This window comes from Coloeus monedula, assembly GCF_965178545.1.
Source record: "Coloeus monedula genome assembly, chromosome: 14".
In the NCBI taxonomy this organism is placed as follows: Eukaryota; Metazoa; Chordata; class Aves; order Passeriformes; family Corvidae; genus Coloeus; species Coloeus monedula.
In genome coordinates, this window is record NC_138794.1 from 9,817,012 (window position 1) to 9,839,129 (window position 22,118).

Sequence of the window (22,118 nt, forward strand, 5' to 3'; positions counted from 1 at the left end):
TTGGCGCAGGCGCCGCTCGGGGCGGGCCATGCCCGCTGCGTCACCGCCGGCGCACCCGGCTCAGCGCTCTGCGCGTGCGCGCCCGCCGTGCCCGGGGCGGCGGGGCGTTCCCTTCGCAACGACCCCGCCCTCTCTCGGTTCTGATTGGCTGTCGCTTCCATTCCCTGCTTTCTGATTGAGTGCTCCGCTGTCACTCAAGGCCTCCACGTTTCTCTACGCCCCGCCCACCAACTGCGCCCTGATTGGCGAGCTGTCCCGTGCGGGAGCTGCAATTGGCTGTGCATGCCGTCACTCTGGAGCGGGTCGGCGGGCAGGAATGTAGGCCCAGCCGCTCCCCGGCCCAACAAAGTAATCCGGCGATGCCTCGAGTGCGGAGCGCAGCCGTGCCCGCCCCACCGCCCGCCGCGGGAGCACCGCGCCCCTCCCCGCCATCCCCACCCCGTTCCGCCCCTGCCCGGCCCCGCTGAGCGCCTTCGGCCCCGCCGGAGCTGCGCGGAGAAAACTGCGGAAGGATACCGAGGGGAGAGTGTGACAGGACTGTAGTTCCGGCCGCGGTCGGGCCTTGTTTCCCAAAAATAGCGCGGCGCGGTATCCGTGCGCCGGTGTCAGTGTCTCCTGAGGAGCCGCGGCGGGAGCGGAGCGAGCGGGGGAGCGGCGGTGAGCGAGGGGTCCTGGCTCCGCGCGGCCGTGAGGGGGTTGTTCCCTCAGCCCGAGGGTCGGGGGCAGCGGCCGAAGGGGTGGCGGGAGGAGGAAGGGGGGAAGGAAGGAGGGTTCCCCCCCCCCCCGCCGGCCCCATCCCGCTCTGAGAGAGCGGAGCGGGGGGAGCCGGTGGGGTCCCGGGCTGGGCGAGTTCCCGGGGCCTCCCCAGAACTTCCTGCGGGAGGGGATGGACATTTATGGGCCAGGCCGGCAGATCTGCCCCGGGGACCGGGCGGGAGGGGGCGAAGGAGGGTGGGGTACGCGGCCCTGGAGCGCCCGGGGTGCGGGGAAAGGACCCTTTGTACTGGGTGTCGTTGGGGAAGGCGACATCGCAGCGAACAACGAACCAACAGGAAAAGCCTCCCCAGGAGCCTGTCCGTGGAATGCGCCGGCGGGAGCGGCCGGGGGTCGGGCAGGGGGAGGTGGGAATGGCTCAAGGAGTTGTGCGCCGCAGGAAGGTGTGCTGGGAATGGCAGGGGAGAACTGCTCCTGATGTGTGAACCGGAGGGTGTTTTGTCCAGAGGGAGAAGGCTGAAGGTACAGCGGGGTTGTGCTGCCAGCAGGATTTTGTGTTAAGGGGCAGAAGTCATGAGGAAAAAAGACTGGTTCGTTTGTGGCTGGAAAGACTTAATTTTTTAAAGTTTATGGAGCTGTATTTTGCAATAAATCTTTTACCTGCTTTTGAGATGCTAAGCGGCAAGGAGAGTGGAATTGTTCAGAAAAACTGACCATAGTGCCTTGTTTGACAGGTGATTAATTTCAGAGTTGAGAAACTGGAGTTTCGTGGAGGAAAAAAAGGATAATTTAGGAAGAGGGTTTTTTTTGTTGTTTAGTGTAAAAACATTGTGTCCCATAGTCATACAACGACTAAATTTATTATGAGCAGTGGGGGAAAGGGGTTCTGGGAAGTACAAAGGAGGAAGGAAAAGGAATAATTTGTAAACAGTAGTAAGGAAAAAAAGTGGTTTGGTATGGAATTGGTAATGTAGATGTATTTATTTTAAACCTTTTTCACAGTCTGGGAAATTTTTATATAGCGTGAGGAAGGCTATGAGCTTTCAAGCTTAATTATGTGAACTGTCTATACACAATTGTTCCTTATGCAAGTTTGTTTGTTTTTTTTTTTTTCTTCTAGGAACTAGCCAGCTATATTTTGTTAGATAATTCTGGTGTCTTCTTATTGCTATCTAGTATTTAAATGACCCGTGCAAAAGATGTCAGGGCAACATTCCTGTCGTCTATTCTGTCCATATTTAAAATAATTTAAAATGCCTTTTGCATGTAAGACTGTAATATTTAGGGTTTTGTCCTCCTATCTCACAAGTGATTTGCATTTGGGGGAGAAGTGTGAAGTTCCTCATTTAAACTATTTTTTTTTTCATTGAGGTGCTAGAATATGTGCAAAATGACATATTATTCAATTACATAATTTAGAAGGATTATAATAAATTCCAGTAAAGGATATAATGTCGGTGCTTTTGTTCACTAAAGGGTATCATTATTAAATGATGTTTTAAAATTCTATACTTGTTAAGCCAGCAGATCAAAAATAAGAGAATGGAACAAACTGTCATGATATTAAGGGATTATAATGGTGCTGGGCAGCTGCAGATGAGCCTTTTTTTGACTGAGGGCATTCAGTTTGGAATTTCATAAAGAAAATAACCCAGCGCCCTGGTCAGTTATTTTTCTCCTTCATAATTCTTTTCTACGTCTGTAGTTGACGTGGTCCACCAGTAGTAGCAGAGGAGGATCATCGGTAAGTGGGAAGAATCCCTCAATGTCAGGGACAGGCTCTACCTCGGGACAGCTTTAGTGTACATGAAACTCTTTCTCTCTGCCCCTGGAGTTCATCTAAATCAGTTTTAACATTCCAGCATTTCTGATTTATTTGTGAGCAGACATTTACAGATGATGGTGGAAATGGTGGAAATACATCAGCTTTAGCTTGCTGTTTGCTTGTCTGGCTCCATTTTTTCAGTGTGTGTTTAAAGTGATGTGGTCACTGCTCCCCTCTGAGTGAGTGGGCCCATGGAATGCTTTGCATATGTGCAGACCCCTGGATTTAGATCCCTATAATACAACATGAGTTTCTTTCTCTGTGAAACCACAGACGGAGAAGAAAGTGAACATTGAATTTTATGAAGTTAGAGAAGTTGAGTCATGTTGGACTAGCACGGTGAGGAGGACATGGCTGAATTCAAACTGGAAATAATTCTGGAGAGTAAAATGGCTTATTATGGTAGAAGACTCATCTTATTTAGAAACCTTTGAGCTGAAGTGTGTGTGGTTCACCTTAAACTGGTTAATGTGGGCAGCAGAGATTTTATGGGTTTATTTTAGAATGTTGGCCAAGTTTCTCAGATAACTTGTTGATGTCATTCTGTGTATTCTGGGCCCAAGTGCTGCTTCAGAGGGCCTGGAGGCACAACTCTGCTTTGTGAACAATGCCGTGCTACCTTGCCTGCCTCAGCCATGCCCTCCTAACAAAACACAGCTGATGAATTCTCCAACAGTACTGAAAGTAGTGTAGTCTAATGCTGTGTAATGAGCAAACCTGTATTAGTTTGGCAGCTTTTTTTCCTAAATAAAGAATATCTTGAATTAGTAATAACTGTGGTTTGTTGTGCCTTGCTTGATAGAGGTCTGTGGGGTTTAGTTGAATTTTTTCTAAAAATTACCATTAGCACATTTTAGTTGCCTCACCAAATTATTAATTTTTTATTTTTAAAGGATTGAATATTCTGTGTAAAACTTGTGCTTTGGACCTCCTCAGTCCTGACAGCAGCCTGGTAATGTGTGCAAAGCACTAGGATCTGCTTTTCCTTCTCATTGCAACAAATCTTCCTTTGAATTAATTGGAACATCATGTGGCAACATATGTGCTTCTTAATGCACAAATCACTTTAAGGTTTCACATTTATTATATTGGAAAGACATTATTTCACATGTGTAATAATGTGTTCTTCAATGGATCAAATGGAACAAAAGTCAAAATCTCTGTCTGTGATAATGTGGGTGAATTTGGTGCTTTGTGTTCAGATTTGATTCCTTCAGCTCTGGTGAACTAAGCAGGGAAAATAAATACAGCCCTCCCTTTTTTCTTGTGTGCCTTCCTGTGCCCTGAAAGGCCCATGCAGGGATTACCTGAATGGACTTGTCACTGTTACTGAGGTGGTGCCAATGTGCAGTTAGTTTAACTCTTGCTCCTGTCAGTGAAATAAATAAAGACTTTGAAGGTGTGTAATGCTTTGTAGTTTTAATGTAGGTGTCTGAAATGTATACTTAGAATCAATCCCCTTGGTTTAAGGTGCTGTCAGGTCTGAAATAAGTAAAGGTAGCTGGTTTTTCCCCTGGATGTTTGCAAGGTGATTTGGGTGTCTTAGGAAGTTTGTGAGATGACACAAGACATTCTTTCACTTCCCCCCTTCCCCAAATTAGCTTTGTTGACCTTCCAGTAAAAAAATTAGAGGAATTTTTTTGAACAGCTGATCAAAATACATATTAGGTCATTGATGCAATATCCAGTGTAACAGAACAAAATAGTATTACTGAGAGTTCAAACCAGCCTTCAGCTGTGTAGTATGACAGCTACCCTCCCCCCCAGCATGTGTTCTGTGGTAGAGCACCAGCTAATAAATAATGAGCTTGTAGTCTGCAGTAATATCTGTTGCCTTATTTATTTGAAAGTCAGCATCTGATCTAGATTGCTACCTCTGACCACTCCCCTCATATGGTGCATTCTTACCTTAACACTTGATCTTTCAAGTTACTGCTTAGGGAGTAGAAAAGAAGACATTTTTCCTCCATATTAAGGGACTAATTTTTTTTTTTTTAATCAGCTGCATTGTTTTGGTTTCTGTTTAATGGTTCTGCAAGAGTTTTTCTAGATTTCTTTATATTTAATGTATAACTGTCTTTAGGAACATAAACTCCTGTGCTGTATACTCTCATTTCCATTTGACACCAAAGAGGAACTAGTATCTTGCAAGACCACTCTGTTCCTGGTTTCACCCCTGTGTCTCCACGACAGTCACCTAGTTGGTATATTTTAAATTATGTGTGTGATATATATATATCTTTCTCATTCTCTTTTATTCTTAATCCAAGTCTACAGTGAAGAATTAGAAAGTAATTTTATTAGAATAAGGCAGGCTAAATTTTGTGACCAGTCTTTTTCAAAATTTCAGTGCAGGGGAATACAGAACCTTTTCTATGGAGAGCACTCTGCTTTTTGTTCCCTGTGTGTTGTAGCAGTACAAGTGTGCCTCTATGATCAGAAGAAAATACATTGCTCTTAATAAGAGTGTGATTAATTGAATTATTTTTCAGGGAATTAACTACTTTATATTCAAAATGTTAGTGATGCTTAATTAGCTAGGTCTTCCAGTTATATTTGTCTCTGTCCCTGGAGAGCTTTTGAATTCTGGCGAAGTCCTTATGGGCCAACCTGGAAACTTGAAAACAGATTTTGTATTGCTTTGTGATTTCACTAGGAGTTGCTGAGAATTGTTGCATGCCTATTTTAAGTATAGTAAGATAAAAAGTAGGTGCTAGGAGTTACCAGCCAAGCAGAGTTGTGGAAAGGTGCTTGCTGTAAGTGTCTGTGTACCAGGCACTGATGACAAAGCATCTTTTACTTTTTTTCTAATCAAGAGCTAATTGACTCGGAGAAAAATGTGTCATGGTCAGAGATCACCTAAGAGTGGGAGTGTAGAATGGATAGGCTTGTGCTCCTGATGCTTTTATGATGGTAGCAGAGGAGAAGAAGGATTTCTTTGGCATTTATTTCAAATCCCTTTGAGTGTTTGTGTAGCTCAGTTTCATTTAAAAACCAGATTGTTTCTGACCCTGTAATTTAGGATTTCATGGACTGGACTGGTGTTATTTTTATTGTTTGAAAGCTGACCATAGACCTGTGAGAATATGTAAGGCAGATGTGTTATCTGTTACCTGTAGTAACACTTTCAGGCTGTGGTCAGGATCAGTGTTAAGTTTTGTAGCAATATACACAAACCTGATCTTTTCATTGTCTGTGATCACTTAGTGTTTGGAAGGTCAAGGGGGTTAAATTATTAAACTTTTAGCTATATAGTTGTGTAAGCATGTCTGTAAATGAGCTGTGCTGTGGCTGTGCTGTTGCACGTTTATTTCTTGAAGATTGTGGCATACAGGGTTGAGAAATTGAATTCAGAGATTATTTTACTGTCCCTTATGATATGGAAGAATTACAAATCATTGTAAGAGAAGAGAGTAAGAAAGAGGTAGAACCTTCAGAGCCTCAGATATACACGTCCTAAAGATGAGGGGTCATAAAGGGCACAACAGACTTGCCTTGGCAATGTTCATTAAAGAAACTTTGAAAGGTGTCAGGATAATGTGACTTTACCCCCTGTATTACACAAAATCTGCAATAATTGAATCCAAGAGCTGAGAAAAAGTTGAAATGGTTTTTTTCCCCTCAGATACAAAAAAAAGCGACAGTGTTTTTAAGCGGGCATCTTTCTCCAGATGTTTTGATTTTTATTTAATTGACCATCATGTGGAAAACTTGTATGGTATAGCTCAGAAGCATGGTGTGACATTATCAGCATCGGGGACATCTTGGTTTTGGTATCATTCTTTCACAGCAACTGTCTCGTCCTGATATGACTGCATGCATCCTGTTTTAAAAGCTGTAAGCTGACAAGAATGACTGCTAATAATTCTGTGTATAGAGCAATTAATAACTGTTGCTTCTTCAGTGTGAGCTTTCAAAGCAATGAGTCTTCTGAGAGTGTTTGAGAAAAGGGGGTGTTCCATCATCATTGTTCTTTTACTATCTTGTCAGGCACTGAGGGTAATAAACTGAATTTTTCAGAATTTTTAGTTTTCCTTGAAGCTGTTAAAATTGTTGTGTAATAGTATGAGGTTTTAATTAAGTCAGGTGTTTTAAATTTCTATTCAGAATTCCCTTGGTTTCAGGATAAAAGAGGGGAAAGTCAAAGGTACAGCACAAGATAATTTGTTTCACTTGATGCCTACAAAAAGGAAAAGCACTTTCTGTTAAAATTTCTGAGCCTATAGGCTGTCAAATGATGTTTGTTAGTCTTAGTTTAATAATACACATATTTACTTGTATAGTTGGCTTCAGGGATTTGAAGCTTTTGAGTGCAGAAGAAAGATTTCCTCCGAGAGACTTCCTTAATATCCTCCTGTGTTTCTTTTGAGTGTTGGGGTTTTTTATGTTTTGTCTTCTTGTTGTTCTTATCTTTGGTCATAACATTCCAAATGGTGGTGTCTTAACTTTTTGTCACTGAAACGCATGTGAAGATCTTTGCTTTGAGAGATGTGCTATGAAAAAAGTGCCAACAGTAAAAGTACTAATGGTTTCCATTAGGAAGCACTAAATTAGAACTCTTCCTTCAGGGGAAGGAGACAAAATCGTGGACGGCTGAAGAGAGATTTGGTCAGTAGATGGAAGCAAGAATTTACTGATTATTTTAGATACATAATATGGGTGTATTTGCAGAAGTTGTAATTATTAACACAAATGCCCTGAAAATTCCTGAGGAGTATGTAGGGATTTGGATGTCATAGAACAGTACTGAGTTTTAACTAGGTGCTTGTTGTTTTTTGTCACAGTTATGGAAACTGCTAACCTGAATAGCTGTCAAAAAAGTAATGGGAAACGATCAATCAAATCAACTGAAATTTAACAAGTATTTTATTTTAGCAAACCTGTATTACAGAATCGTGCAGAAAGCACTTGTTCTTAGCGAAGGACAGGGAAATTTAGGAAGACCCCCCAGGCTTTGTCAGGGTTTAATATGAGATGAAATTCGAGAGAAGGGCAGAAACAGCAAGAGTTATCACAAGATAATGATTAAATTATTTTTTCCGTAAAAAAAGGAAAAAAGCTAATGGTCAGTGTTTCTGTTTATTACTGCTAATTCCGTATATAAAAGAAACTAGTAAAATGTGGTGTTCAAATGATTGGAAGTTCTGGATTTGAAAACATAATTTTCGTGAATATTGGAGTCATTTAGGTGCCATATGCAAAATAGGAGGAAAGGACGTTAAAAGTCTAATGGTTTGTTCAGGAGGGAAAACAGGGTTATGGGAGAGTTGAAAATTTCAACTGCTGTTACTGTCATGGCACTTTGATGCTCCTGGTGACTCCTGGTTCAATTTTTTCCTAGGCTTATCTACAGAGGAGACTTGGATTCCCAGTGGGATGAAATGTATGTAACCTGATATCCCACAGTTACCAAGCTGCTTTGCAGTAAATCTTCCTGCAGATACCCTCAGCCTGCCCTCGCTGGGAGGCGGCTCTTGTTCCCTGGGTTGCAGTCTCTTGTGCCTCTATTTGTAGAGTCCCCTTGTGTTTTTGCTGAGGAGTTGGACTCCTGTCCTGTCAAGTTAAGCCTAGTGGTGACATCCTTGTTTTTATAGCTCTCTCCTGCCGGTGCCCTGGAATTAGTCCGTGCACCCTGTTGTTGTACACACCTACTTACAACTAGTGTGTTAGCAGAAGGTGCTTATATAAAACTTGCACCAGACTCTACCAGGAAGTGACAGAGTCATTCCCTTGAGAGGCTGCGATGGGAGAGGGGATCGAAAGGTTCCGACTACGAAGAGACTCAAGTGAAAACTGCTTTTTTTTAAAAGCTGAGGAAGGTACTTGCCCCGAGCGAGGAGGTTGTGATCCGAGCCCAGATCCCCCGTGCAGCCCCGTTCGGAGCCCCCGCAGCTCCCTCTGGTGATCCCGGCGTGCCCGTGCAGCACTTGGGGCTTGGCTGAGCCTCGAATGAGCGAAACCATTTCCAGGTCTGGCCACAGGACTGAAGAAACACTGCAGAACAAGCCGAGGCTGCAGCCAGCCTGGTGTTACTCTTGGGTGCTACTGGGGTTTTGCTGCCTTTTTCTTTTATTCTTTTCACCATCTAATTTTTGTCTCGGAGGAGATGGAAGTCATTAAAGGATCTGTAGACTGTCCTGTTAACACTGGCTCTAGGCAAGCATAACCAGTGTGATTGCATGAGATAAAAGGATTCCAGTTCAATGCCTGGGTTGCTGAGGAGCAAGTGAAACATGGTATGGGCAAGAGGGAAGAACAAAGAAATGTATGTGAAAATTTTTATTCTGTAGCCCATTTTATTTATGATATTAAAGTATGGGTTGGAGAAATGGTGGAAGTAAATTTAAAAATAGTCTGAGCAGTAATAGTAAAGAAGTGGTTTTGCAAGTAATAAAACCTGGAGAATTTCCATTTCCCTTATTTTTTGACTCTTCTGTTATTCCCTGATCTTTTAGAGTATCTCCTCTTTACAGTGTATTTCTCTTCAGTTCTCCAAGTATCTTAAATGCTCTTCCAGCTATGGCCAGGCTGAGCACAGGTGTCTGCTGACTACCTGAGCATCCCACAGGACCTGCTGCCTCTGGTCACTGCATGGCACTGCTCTGCCCAGGGGTTCTCTGCAACTGCCAGGTCAAAATTTCTGCAGCACGTCTAGAAAATCTCAAAAAACCCTGATATATTTGCTATGGCACGTGGTTGAAACTGGCCAATATAATCAGAAGGTGTTAATGAGGGAGAATAGACTGTGGTCAAGTAAACCTCATTTTATTAAAAAAGTAAGTTTAGAAACCTGCGGGAATAGACAGTTCTGTCTTCAGGATTTTAATGCCATCATTGATAATGCTCTAATCTAATAGCAGCAAATTCTTATTTTCTTAAGTGTTTTTATTTAATTTTATTAAAATAAAACTTAAAGTTAGGGTGATTTAAAACTCTGCATTCAGTTTCCTAATTTGCTTTGCTTTTAATGTATTTGATTTGATCTAAATGTCATGTTAGGCTGGAATTCATTCATTCACCAAAATAAATATATCTTCATTTTGATGAGGCCTGTTTGTAAGTGTATGGGAAGATAGTTGGAATTTCTTCCTTGTATTGTTTTTAAGATACATTAATAAATTTATTTAAAGCCCCCTCCTCACCTCCTCCCCCATGTGACGCTCATATTGGTGCTTTATGCAGTATTTTCTGGATCCAGTGTTTTTAAACATGTTTTCTTAAGGGCTGAATTGTTCTGTAATAAAACCTACGACAATAATGCTGGGCACTGGCTGAGTAGTTCTCAGAAGTTTTTACCTGTTTTTCAATCATTCAGTGCTTTAATGAAATGTTAATGAGAAGACAATCTGATAAACTTCTTGAAAACTTTCTGTGCAACAAACTCATAGTTGAGGATTTTCCTTCAGATCCCTTTTTTTTAAGGCACCTAAGTTGGTTTCTGTAGCTGTCTTGCATGCATGTAGATAATGTCTGCAAGCAAGCCACAAAGATTTTGGTGTGTTGTTTTTCTAAGGCTTGAATGACTAATTTTATGAAGGTTTAAGAGACAACAGCCTTTCATGTGAAGTTCCTTTTGTGCTTGTTACAATTGTTAGAAGCAGGAGAAAGTAAGCACAGACTAAAATTCAGAGTTGCAATCTGACAAGGAATCCTCCAGGCTTCTTATCTGGAAGACTTGAGATCATAATTCTTGCTTCTGTCTTACCTATGCTTCTCTGCTTTTAATTCTTCATGGTCTCTTCTGCTTAGTCTTAGTGGCTTATAAGATTTTTCAGTGGCATAATTAGCTTATCTTAAAATAGTCTGATCTGGTGGTAGTATTGGGACAGTCATGGCACAGCCAGCCCAGTCCCTGGGTTTCATGCAGTGAACCACAGAGATGTGTCAGTGTTTGGGCCGCTGAGCAGGAAGGGAGGAGTACATGAAAATATTTTGAAGATATGAGTGGACCTTGAACATGAATGATTCAGCTCACCTGTACTAGGATTTACAGATGTTTTCCTTCAGGAATTTGACAACAGCCAGATAAAGTAACTAGAAAGCAGCTTCTCCTTGGTTTCAACCAAGATAGAAGTGGAATGGACACAAAAAATTCAGCTCCAAGGGTGTTCCTTTCCTTGGGTTGTTTTTTATATTTGTAGCTTTAGTGTGTCTGGCTCTGTTAATCAACCCTTATGCTTCAGAGGGAGAGTCAGCCTCATCTTACCTCAAACACCTTATTTCAAACTTACCAGTGTTTCAGGTCTGAGACCTTTAAACCTTGAAGTGTCTGACCATTAGTGTTTATACTTCCTTGAAACTATAGATCTGGATTTCATAATTTCTATAACTGTCTTGTCTTCTTTGTCCATTTCCATCTCTTTACACAAATACAAATTTGGACGAGGGCACAATTGCATGTATTAATGAAGGTTGTTGTAGGTACACCAGTTCTGAGGGGTAAACTGCATTTAAAATGCCTTTCTTGGAAAAGCTGCTGCTGCAGTTGCTATTGTAGTTGCTACAATCTTGAACAAAGGATTAGAATACTTTTTGTTTCTTGTTACTATGCAGGGAAAGGAGCTTGATATACATTACATTCGGGATGTTGCTTGTGACATGATTTATTCTGTATTTTCTGAAAGATGTCCTGTTGTTTGGATTTTTGTAGAAGAGTACTTTTTCTGAAATTCATAAACCCTAAAGTTACATGCTGTTACCATGCTTTTTTTGTTGATTAAAAATGGATTTCAGCATTTAGTTTACAACTCACTGCTGAAATAGTGGCTCATGCTGGGGCACTCCAATACTGGCTGCTCTTGACTTTGAGGAGAAAATGTAGTTCTGTTATTTCAGTGTGTAAAATGCTTTTTAGGGAAAGTTTGTTCTCTTTTTGAATTGATAACTTTTCATTCTGGAGTCCAGTGAAACTTCTACATTTATTCCTTTAGGTTCTGTATTTTCATCTTTCAAACCCTGCAAAAAAATCTTAGATGCTTTTGTTTCAGAGCATTTGGGTGTGCAGACCTTCATTGCAAAACTAATTTGTACTCTGTAAGATGTAGTTAAAACTAAATTCTCCTGGTAATGTTTGAGCTCTGCTTCCAGGTGGATTTTATGTACTACCTCCATGCAGAAAGCGAGAAAAGGAATTTTAACTGTATATTAATGTCTTGCATATGCTGCAAGATTCCTTGAGCTTTTCCGGGAAATGGCTGTGGCCAGGCAAGTCCTATGTGTAGTTTAATGTTTAACTCTGGTTTTATTCTGCTGGTAATGTTGGTGCTGTTACATGGTGCGTGCAGATAGAGTTGCACTGTAACTGAGGCTCGGAGGGGGAACTTGCCTGTCTTCCTTCTAAAGCTGTAGATCTCAAAAGCTTGGTCAAGGCTTGATTTTAGTATGGTGCAGTTTGTTACTAAAAATTTATTCTGGTGAAACTTCCTAGGCTACTTTATCTAAAGTCAGCTTTTCAGTGGGATTTAGGACATTCCTTGTAATGCTTGGTTCTTTGTGTTATGTGTGTGGAGTTGTGGTTTTTTTTTCTTTTCTTTTTTTCCTGGTTTCTCCCACATTCATTAACTGTGCTTACAATGAGTTTTCAGTGAATTAGTGTCAATGTTCCAGTGAAATCCTTGGCTGTACTGATGACGTAAGTGGTGGAGATCTTATTCGGGAATTCTTTCTACTGTCTCCTTGTGTCTGTGTTAGACCTATTTAGATGAAAATGCTGTAGGCCAAAGGTAATGCCTGTGTGCTTGTTCCCTGCTCTATTAGTGTTTATATCTTTGAGGTGTTAGTAGAGAGATTATTAGGAGGGGAAGTCTAGCACAGAAAAGCTTCCTGTGGATGACTTGCAGTAGTGGTGAATTCTGACAGGGTTCCCATGGTAGTGAATGTGTTTTCTTTAGTACACATTACTCAGATCTTGCTATTGTCTTCTTTATAATACAGCGTGATGGCTGTATTATTGTCAATACACAAGTTGCCTTAGCAAAACCTTTTGAAGCACTGTAAAAAAATACGTGAAACCATGTTTGGCAAAAAATGCTGAAGGGTTTAATGGTTCCTGAGTGTGTAGGGAACAGTCTTTTTCCCCTTTTGGCAATCACATGAACTTCTGAATCCAAGTCTTTGTCTCCTTCTCCTCTGCTGTATTCCCATACAAAATTAAATTATTTAACTTTTATTTTAGCAATAGGAGACAATTTGAGCATAATTAAAGCAATGTAGCTGTCTAAATGAGTGATACCTAATTGGATTTTCATTGTTTAGATAACATATCTGCAGTGATTCTTTGAGAATCTGTACATTTCTCTTTTAGAGCTACAATAAATATTGAAGTCTCACTGTTCAATCTAATGAACATAGCTTTAGATCTGTGCTTTGATTGCCACTCTCAACTTCCAGAGTGCTCCAGTGGGTTGAGATGCTGTTCTGCAATTCCTGGTTTCAGCCTTCCTGCTGCCGGGAGTTCATACTCTGCCTGTGGGGAGATGCACTGGATCTGGAGATGCTCAGAGTCATTTGGATAATGAAGAATGATAATATCCGTATTGTTTTAATCATTTTTTTAAAAAGGTATTTCTGAGTTCTAGTGCTCTTTTGCTAGTCTCAAGCAATTTATGTATGAAATCTCCTAAACCAGAAGATCTTTCACCCAGATCTTAGGTCTGTGTATCCCATAGATAGGCCTTGCCTCTTTTTCCTGTACGGTACCTTCCTGGGCTTATCTTAATAGCACTGTCATTTGAAAGACTTGTTAGGGCACTATACTGAAGAGCACTACAATTGGAAAAATACTGTTCATTAGATCTGTTTTCTGGATTCATGCAAATTTGGGAAAATAGTCTGTTTGTCTGTTTAGCTAGAATTCCTCAGATCCCCTCTTAGATTGACGGTAAAACTCTGTTTTGATAAATGTATGTAGGTAGATGTATACAGGCACCTTTAAACTCATTTAATGTAGCTGTGCCAGTCAGTGGCATGTTAGGATAGCACACAGAAAGCATTTAGTTTATTATCCCTACTGCTTGAAAATCCATCATTTCACAAAATGCTCTTTAGTTGTAGCACCTAAATGGGGCAAACCTGTTTCTTAATGAAGAACGTGTTTTCAGTGTCGTATTTGTCATCATTAAGGCTTTGGGAAATTGGGTTAATATGTTCAGTTGTGATTATGCACTGGCAAGATGTGCACCTGCATTTTGAGGTGGATACGTCTTCTCACATGGTCTCGTGTGGTTTGTAGCTGTGAATTCCTGTCTCAGCTCCTCTTTGCATCTTTAGCGGAACAGTGCTGAAATTATTTGATGTGTTCCAGTAAAGCAAATGACAGCACCCACCAACTTTTATTCTTTTTCCGTTTGTCTCTTTATTAGATGTGTTTTGGTCATTTTTTCTGTGTTGTGAGAACATACTAATGTTTTTTGATTTAGCAAGTGTTGCTGCATGAAATGCCTTCAAAAGTAGACTAATGTGGCAAATTTAAATCAGTCATCCTTTAAAAAATCGAAATCTTGTTTATGTATTTAATTTAGGTGATTAAACTACAATGAAGTTTGTGGCTTTCAGTAAAACTTGCAATTCCAAAACTTGTCTGTGGTCTAGATTGATGTCTCTGTTCTAAGAAAGACTTGGCTCCAATGGCTTTTAACAAATTGGGAAAACTAGGGGAGGTAATAATTTTACTTAATTTTGGTCTCTGTGTGTGTGACAGACGCTTCTGAAGTGCCCAGCATATGGGTATTGGGGTGTGAGAAAGGTTGGATGATGATGGTGGTAGTTTCTACCTGTTGTAATTTGACCTGACCAAATGGATGCCTGACTCTGAGAAACCTCAGCTTTAACTAAGGAGTGTATTCTGCCAAGTATTATTTCCATCAGCTCTTGTTATTTATAAATCTGGAAGATAAAAAATTAGGAATAATTTTCTAGTGCAGATGCTGTGTTTTTGCATTTGTTTTCAGTTCTCTAGTTGATATCTGTAGGTTAAATTAGAAGTGCAAATTGGCCTCAAATTTGGCTGCTAATCCGTTAGATTAGCAGCACATTATTTTATTGGTAGACCTTGCCTCATTTTGAGTATTTTTGCCGTTGGAAATTCAAGATTGGTACTTTGCCTTTGAAATAGTCGATTCCTTGCTGACCCTGTGCAAATGCCTTAATCTTAATCTCCCTGCCTGGTGCAGTTTAACAATCTCTTGTGCTGTCCTCTGTCAGTGTGACAGGGCAGGACAGTGTTGTGTAGAGGAGGTGTGGTGTGATGTGTGACTTGGCTAAAAGCAAGTGCTGTAAGCAGCTGAAGTTGTGTTGCCTGTGATTTTTGGTGTGATGATGTGGATGAGTGAATATATCAGATTTCAGCTGTCTCTATATTTTTTTAGATAGTTGCAAGTAAACAAGAAGTATTTCCACCAACCCCCTTCTGTCTTTCTCTGCTTTTTTTTTGAGCTTTCTTTCATTTCACTTCCTGGTAGGTAGATGGTGAGTTTTTGGTCAGATTTGTCGATTAAAGTGCTCGTGCATTTTCTCCTGAGGAAGCAAGTATTGTGGATTCTACTCTTGGCAAGTATATCTTCTTTTACTTACCTTAATATCTTCCCTTCCATCTTTGGTTTGTCTTCTAGTGTTTTCATGAATACAGTTCCTGTCAGCTGGGTATGTTGCATTAACAGATTTTTGTTTCTTCTTTTCACCTGGGGTCTTGAAAAGCAGATGCTCCAAAGCTGACTGATTAGGTATCAACACTTTTGGAGAAACAGAACAATTATTATCTGATCTAAAAGTCAGAGCATTTGCATAGTTTTACATTATGCAAGCTCTACTTTAATTGATAATTATGTTGGGTAGGTTTTGATTTCTGCCTGTTGTTGGTGGTTTTTGTTTGCATCTGAAGTAAGAGTAACCTGTAGCACATCACAGCTGCAGATAATTTTATTCCAAGTCCTTCAAGGTCAGTGGGATTTTTTTGTGCTTTGTATAATATTGAGCATTTGTTAGTCAAAACTTGTTTCATGTGATACATAAGACTGTAACTCTTCTCTGTGGCACCTTAATATGGTTTGCTTACAGAAGAAGCACTGTTTATTTAGTTTTTACTGTATTGATAAAACTTGGAAGCTGCTTTTAAATTGTGAAGTCAGAAACATGTTTTTTAAAAAGATGAAAAACATGTTTTCTGTAGACAAGTTGCATTTGTACATTCCACTTCCTAGTTTTGTCTTCATATGGAAGTTTACTGGTTCAGTTATTTAATGACTTTTCTGTGGGATTTTTTTATCAGTGCAGTTCTTGGTTGTAGTTCTGTGTGAGTTCTTTTTGCAAAAGGAATCCGATGTATGTGTGAGTTATTGAATAATCCTGATATGCTGGGACTTGTGCTGTTCTTCAATGCTGGGACTTTGCTAATAACAGGTCAGAATGGTTTCCACCTCTTAAGTCATCAATATGAAAAAAATATCAAATAAGATGTAATGAAAAAAATGGGTTCAGCTCTGATAAGAAAGCAAGCAGTGGCTTAAATAATCGCAGTAACAAGTCAAATGCCAATTTTGGAACATGATAATTCAGCCAGGCTCACGTTTGTGACAGCTCTGCAGAGGTGAAGAAATGGTTCTTGAGGAGGATTTTTTTGTTTCTTCTTCGCAGCGACAGCTGCTGTGCTCCCCTGGGTCGGGGGGTGGGGAGCTCTTCCCAGCAGCTGCACAGAAACCTGCAAGTGCAAGGATGGCCCAGATTCGATGCTGGAGCTTCAGGCAGAGCTCTGCTGTATGTTAGCACTTGGTCAATGTGATGCTGTTTGACCACATAAGGGATCTCAGTCATGTGCTAATGTGTGACACTAAATGAATACATGTTCTTTGTGTAGCTAATAGAAGTGTTTCTCCTATTAGAAAAATGTCTCTCCTATATTAGAGATGATTGTGTGCCTCTAACATGGTCCCTTACTGCAGAAGTTTTAATGCCAAAACGAAACCTGGTCAATATATCAGGACCATACTGCAGACATTTTATAGTTTGGTGCTTAACCTTTGGGTGACTAAAATTAAAAGTGTTACAATACTTTCCTTGTGTAAAAATGTGGTATTCTGTATCTTTCTGTCACTATATTATTTGATAAATGCTGGTGTGCTTTGCAGAGTAATTAAGGGATGACTGAATAATGAGCTAGTTTAGAGTATCATCTGCTCAAAATCCAAGAGTATCTCTAGCTTTGCCTCTGCTTATTTTCTTGGTATGCCCGTAGCAGATCCTTATTGTGGATAAGCTGGTTACCTGTTGGTAGTTCTGTCTGGTTTCCAGGTGTCCCCAGCCAGTGAAAGGGAAGACCAGTGATATATAAACCATCTCACAAAATTTCTATTTAAGAGGAACAGTGTCAGGAGGTACTTCTGGGTTGCAGCAAACATAAAATTCCAGCTGAAGTAGATATAAGAGAACTTTCACCTACTGCCTGTGGATATGGTTGTACTAGAGTAGCAACAGTCTGAGATTTTTATATGGGCTAGCTGCCTAAATATTTACCAAAGGTCTGTATAATTTCCTCTGCCTCCAACATCAGTGGTGAAGCTTATTGTGATTACACCCTTACTGGTAAGTGTTTGAGTTAGGCTTTCCTCTGTGCTTAGGAGAAGAAAAGGATTAATGCCTATTCTTCCAGCAGAACACAGATAACCTCTCTTGACCCTGGTGACCAAGTCTATTCCCCTTTTATCTTAGGATTCTCCAAGGCACCAATCTGAAGCCATGAAACACATGATCTGAAATGTCCCCGTGTACTGGTCTGGTCTAGAGGCAGCTTTTAGGAGAGCATGCCTTCCTTTCCCTGTTAGGCTGGCATTCTCTGCAGGGGTGTCCTCTTGTAGTATGACATAGGAAGGCATTGTGGCAGAGGATGATGAAATATTTTTAGTGTGTATTCCATTAATTTTGACAACCCGGATTTGTTTGTGCTTTTTTTATGCCAGTGTGTGTATTTCTAGATATGTCAATATATATGTAGAGACAATGTGTGGGATTTTTTAATATGTCACTGTCTTTTATGGAGAACATCTGCTCTGAAATTGTTAGAACAATATGCAATGATGCTTATTTAAAATGTGTTCTAGTAGTTGCTGTGTACCCAGGCAGTTTAATAAATCAGTAAAAGATTTCAAATGTAGTTGAATACCCTACCTAGTTAATGACACTTACTGTTTGGAATTTCATCAATCATAACATGTCACATTTTATAGATTATAATTGTGTGACCTTTTCATTAAATTTTCATAGCAAAAGGCTAGGACAAAGCTATTAGCTTTGGAGTTTTGAATCTGAAAAATTCATAATATAGATAACATAAACGCAAGGCTTGCATGGGTGTGTTAAAATAGTAAATGGGTTAAAGTAGCACAGGCATACTTAGTACTGTGTTGGCATAGTTTTCCCCTTCAGATGGTAGTTTGGAATGTAAAGCCTCTTCCTATATGTGCTGGAGCAGAGCTAAACTCTAATGTCACTTACAGGAGAAATTTAATACAAGCAGCTTGTGCAGAACTGACCTGCTGCCATGGTAGCATGTAGTATATTTAGCATGCATGTATCTAGTAACCATGTGATCTTACACAAGTGAATAAAACAGGGAAGCTCTCAGAAGTTAACATTTCTCTGAATGTTTTGAGAGTTCTGTTAGTTTAATAAAATGTTACCAAACTATTTAAAGAAACTCAGTTTGTAATTGGGATGTAACCAACTCAGAATTTGGAATGCTGTAGCAATGTCTCTGCATATCAGTTTGAGAGAATTCAAAAGTGGTTGGATTTTTTAATCCGCCATAATTTTGGGAGTGTTCCATTTTGGTTTTTTTAGCTGTTACGGTTCAGTTTCCTGCTGCTGCGATGACTAAAGATTAAATTTTAAATGAAATCTGAAAATAGCAATCTGATCCTCAGGTACTTAATCTTTAAGAAAAGCCACAAATGTAAATTTTGACAGTTCTGTGATATTGTCAGAATGTCTTGGTATCATCTGTGCTTAAAAGCTAAAGCGTCACTTACGTGCCTTCTGCAGATTTAACAGGACACCATTTGGGAGATGATAAGCAGGGAAGAGTGGCACACGTAAGTCCTCTATCAAGACAACATTAAAAAGTGGATAATCTCTTTAATGGAATATAATCTCACTTTCGCAAAATCCTAATAAAATTTAGTATTTTCCCTGCTGATTTGTTGCAGAAAGTGTGATGTTGATGTTGGTTTACAATTTAGGGGGGTTTGATGTCTTGTACTGAGCAGAGGCAGGTGGTTTGCTCATTGTCTCCTTTTTTGTTGCACAATCCCATTTTTCCTGTGATAGCAGTGTGGTTCTTGCATGGCAGCTGTGGGCCCAGGTGAGTAGAAATGTCCTGGGCTGTATCTACACAGCAAAGTGCAGCTTTAATACTGAATGTGGGACATGATGTTTCTAACGACACATTGCTAAAGCATTACCTTAGTCTCAAGCGTGCATGATTGCATTCCTTAAGCTGGAAGATTCAAGTGGGTTCTGAATGCTTTGGGAGTTCCTTGCTCTTCCAGGTCGGGTGGCCCCATGTCCTGCCAGTGAGACTTGAGTGAAAGGAGAGGAATGAAGGCTTCCACCTTTCCCCAGCTGTGATTTTAACCTGTACCTGTTCCAGCTATCAGCTTTTTCCATCTATTCCTGTTGAGAAGTCTGTGTAGGCACTTTCTTCTGAATAATGGGTGGTTGGATTTGGGGTTTTTTTTTGTATTCTAGATGCATTGTCATTATGGACCAGTGAACTCTTTTAAAGATTGACGATACTTTCTGTTGATTTCTGTAGTTTTGGTGGATACTGCGTTTGCAGAAAAATTGTGAGGAAGCACAGTAGATTTTGTGTACTTTAAGGATGCACATAGTAAAGTAGCATTAAAATGTCTTAAACAAAAGTGAGAACTGAAGTTTATTCCATAAAGCATCAGTTATGTACCTTAGCATATGTCCTGGTCCTGTTTCTAGCCCTACAGGGTGTAGTTGTGTTGGAAGCTATGGTTGGTCTTTTTAAGTGTTTCAAAATATCAATAATCTTCTTGCACAAGCTCCTGAGTTAATGACTTTTGAAAACAAGTTCCCTTTAGAGTTCCCATTTTGTTTTTCCATAGCAGCCTGGAGCTGAGACACTGCAGAACCAGCAGTTGAAACTCAGACCTCTAGCAAAAGCTGCAGCCTGTTTGTAGTGGGTTAGTCAGTGCTATTGAAAAATGTTTCTTAACTTCAGTTTCATGATTTACTTTTCTTTCTTCGTGGCTGTTCTAAATAATTTTTTTGCAAGAACTGAGTCTTGTGCTTAATTGATTTAATTTTGAGAAGGCCAAAGAATATCATTTGCATCCTTGAAAGACCTTCCCTTAAGGTGAAATCCTCAAAAGTGAATGAAAATCAGTTTCTTTTTAATGCCTGTTTGAATTTACTAAATTTAAAAAGCCGGGTCTGTGTCTTTGTTCTGGCATCAAATTGGATAAAGTGTCACAGATAAAACTTCCTACTGACCAACTTACTGTTAAGTCTTTCTGCTGCTGTACTCTGCCACACTTCTGATTTTGAGGACTTGCTCTTTCTTCAGCTATGCATGGTGAGCATTTTCTCTGAAGGAACTGCACCCATTCAAGAAAGAACAAAGCACTGAGACTTGAGAGCATCACACCTCTATATGGGAATTTTAAGGGGCTGTTACTGTCCTGTTCAGGATATTTTGCCTTCTGTTCCACCTAGACAACGGCACCCATTTGACTGAAATGAGATTTTTGAATCAGAGGATTCACTAAATAGGCTAAATAGGTCTTCCTTTCCATGCCCAAGCTGACATCTTGCAGCTAATGCAGATGGAAAGATTTGGCAGCAGTAGGGTGTGAGAGCAGAAGTCTTGGTTTACCCTGTTTAAACTAAAGCTCAGTGCTGCTTTAAATGTTGTTATTCCTGTGCAATGGATCTGGTTCATGCATGCAGATCTCTTCCTGAACTGAGTAGTGATGGTGGCCTTAAGATTTTATGTGGTGCTGTTTCTGTTGTGGAATACTAAAGGGTTTGTGTTATTTTGGGTAAGTGAAGCTTACAAAGGGGAGTGCCTGCCACCCTAAAGGCTTGCTGAGGTTGTTAATCAGATATTACCATCAAAATGAAGTACATTCAGTGGTAGACAAAGAGGAAGGAAACCTACCAGAAGCTAGAAGAATCTCCACAAGTGTGTTGATGTAACATGTTAAGAGTGGTGTCTGCTAGAAGTACAGGGTAAGCTTGTTTTGATTCCTGTCTTCCTTTGAAAGCAGGCAAATGTTTGTGGTGTGGAGGGTGTCTCCACCCCATCCTCAGTGAAGCTGTTAGCTGGAGAAAATGTTGATACTGGATGTTGGTGAATTCTTACAAATCTAACATAGCCCATAATCATAGGTGTGTCTGTGCAGGGGTAAAAGTGCATGAGCTCCAGATGAAATCATAAGACCAAGTTTTAAGAACTAGATCCAACTCAGTGCTCAACATTCAGGGTTATACTAAGAAGTCTTTGTTTCAAATCTCAGTTTAAAAATCTGTTAACTTGGCAGCAGGATGCAGTCTGCTAAAAAACCAACTAGCAATCTGTAGTTCATCTGAATGCAGGGAGTGAATTGCTGGAAAGATCCCTTTCTCCCAGTGGGAAGACAGAATTTTTGTAGTCACAGTGTTTTGTTTTCAATTTTCTTGAAGCAAGTCTGAATGCATTTCCTTACAACTTCTGTAATCCTACCTCAAAGTAGAGGATATGAGGTGAGAATTGAGGGAAAAGTAGAACTCAGTCATCAATACAGTTTCCTAAATAAAATCCACTTCACTAATTCTAATTCTCATGGGCTGTCAGGAGTATCTTGTATTTTGGCATACAGCTGTTCCAGTGTTTGCTCTGAGTTGGCTGTTCAGGTCTTATTAAGCAGTGTGTGGCCTCACGTGCAAGATTTGCACAGCATCACGAAAGAGCATGACAGGATGGAACTGAATGCTGAAGGTTTCTTGCAGCATGATTTGTAGCCAGAATTAGAGCTTTGTTGCTGTGTATCTGTGTTGCAATGAGGCAATTCAGGTTGTCAGGGTGGTATAGAAAAGCAGGTATGTTCAAAGGTACACCAGTATTGGAGGGGACAACATATTTTCAGTACAGGCCAGAGCAGCAATAATAGAGCTGAAGAGGCCCTGGGTGTGCTGTCCCTTCTAGGCTGTCTTTGCTGAGGCAGGTGAAATTGGAGACCAGAGCACTGCTATCTGCTGTTTGCCAGCTTGCTGTCAATATTTATTGCTTCAGCTGCTGCAAGGGTTCCAGTCAGCATGTGAGAGAGAAATGCTTTAATGTCCTGAAGGCACAGAGTACTCAACAATGACGTTTTTTTTTAAGAGGAATTAAGATTTCTTGCAGGTGCAAGAATGCTTCTCAGCAGGTTCTTGAAAGCGGTGTATAAACTGTGTGCCAATTTATTGTGGTTCACTTTTTGTTCATATAACTCCATATAATCATGTTCACAGGTTATTGATGTAGAATGAGTAAAACGAGATAATGTAAAATAATTAAGTTAGCATCTGATTCTAGCATACAGAA

At 40.3% G+C, this 22,118-nt stretch overlaps 1 protein-coding gene across 5 annotated transcripts in view; it reads left to right on the plus strand.

Moving 5' to 3' along the window:
• The first annotated feature begins 366 nt into the window (after window positions 1-366).
• The window catches only part of MEF2A (myocyte enhancer factor 2A), an 82,633-nt gene continuing 60,881 nt past the window's right edge, over window positions 367-22,118 (plus strand). The window contains exon 1 of one of the 5 annotated variants that reach the window (XM_082290986.1): window positions 367-657. The gene's annotated coding sequence lies outside the window, so the exon portion shown is untranslated. The remainder of the gene's footprint in view (window positions 658-22,118) is intronic. The other 4 variants (XM_082290984.1, XM_082290982.1, XM_082290985.1 and 1 more) reach the window with 4 other exon arrangements.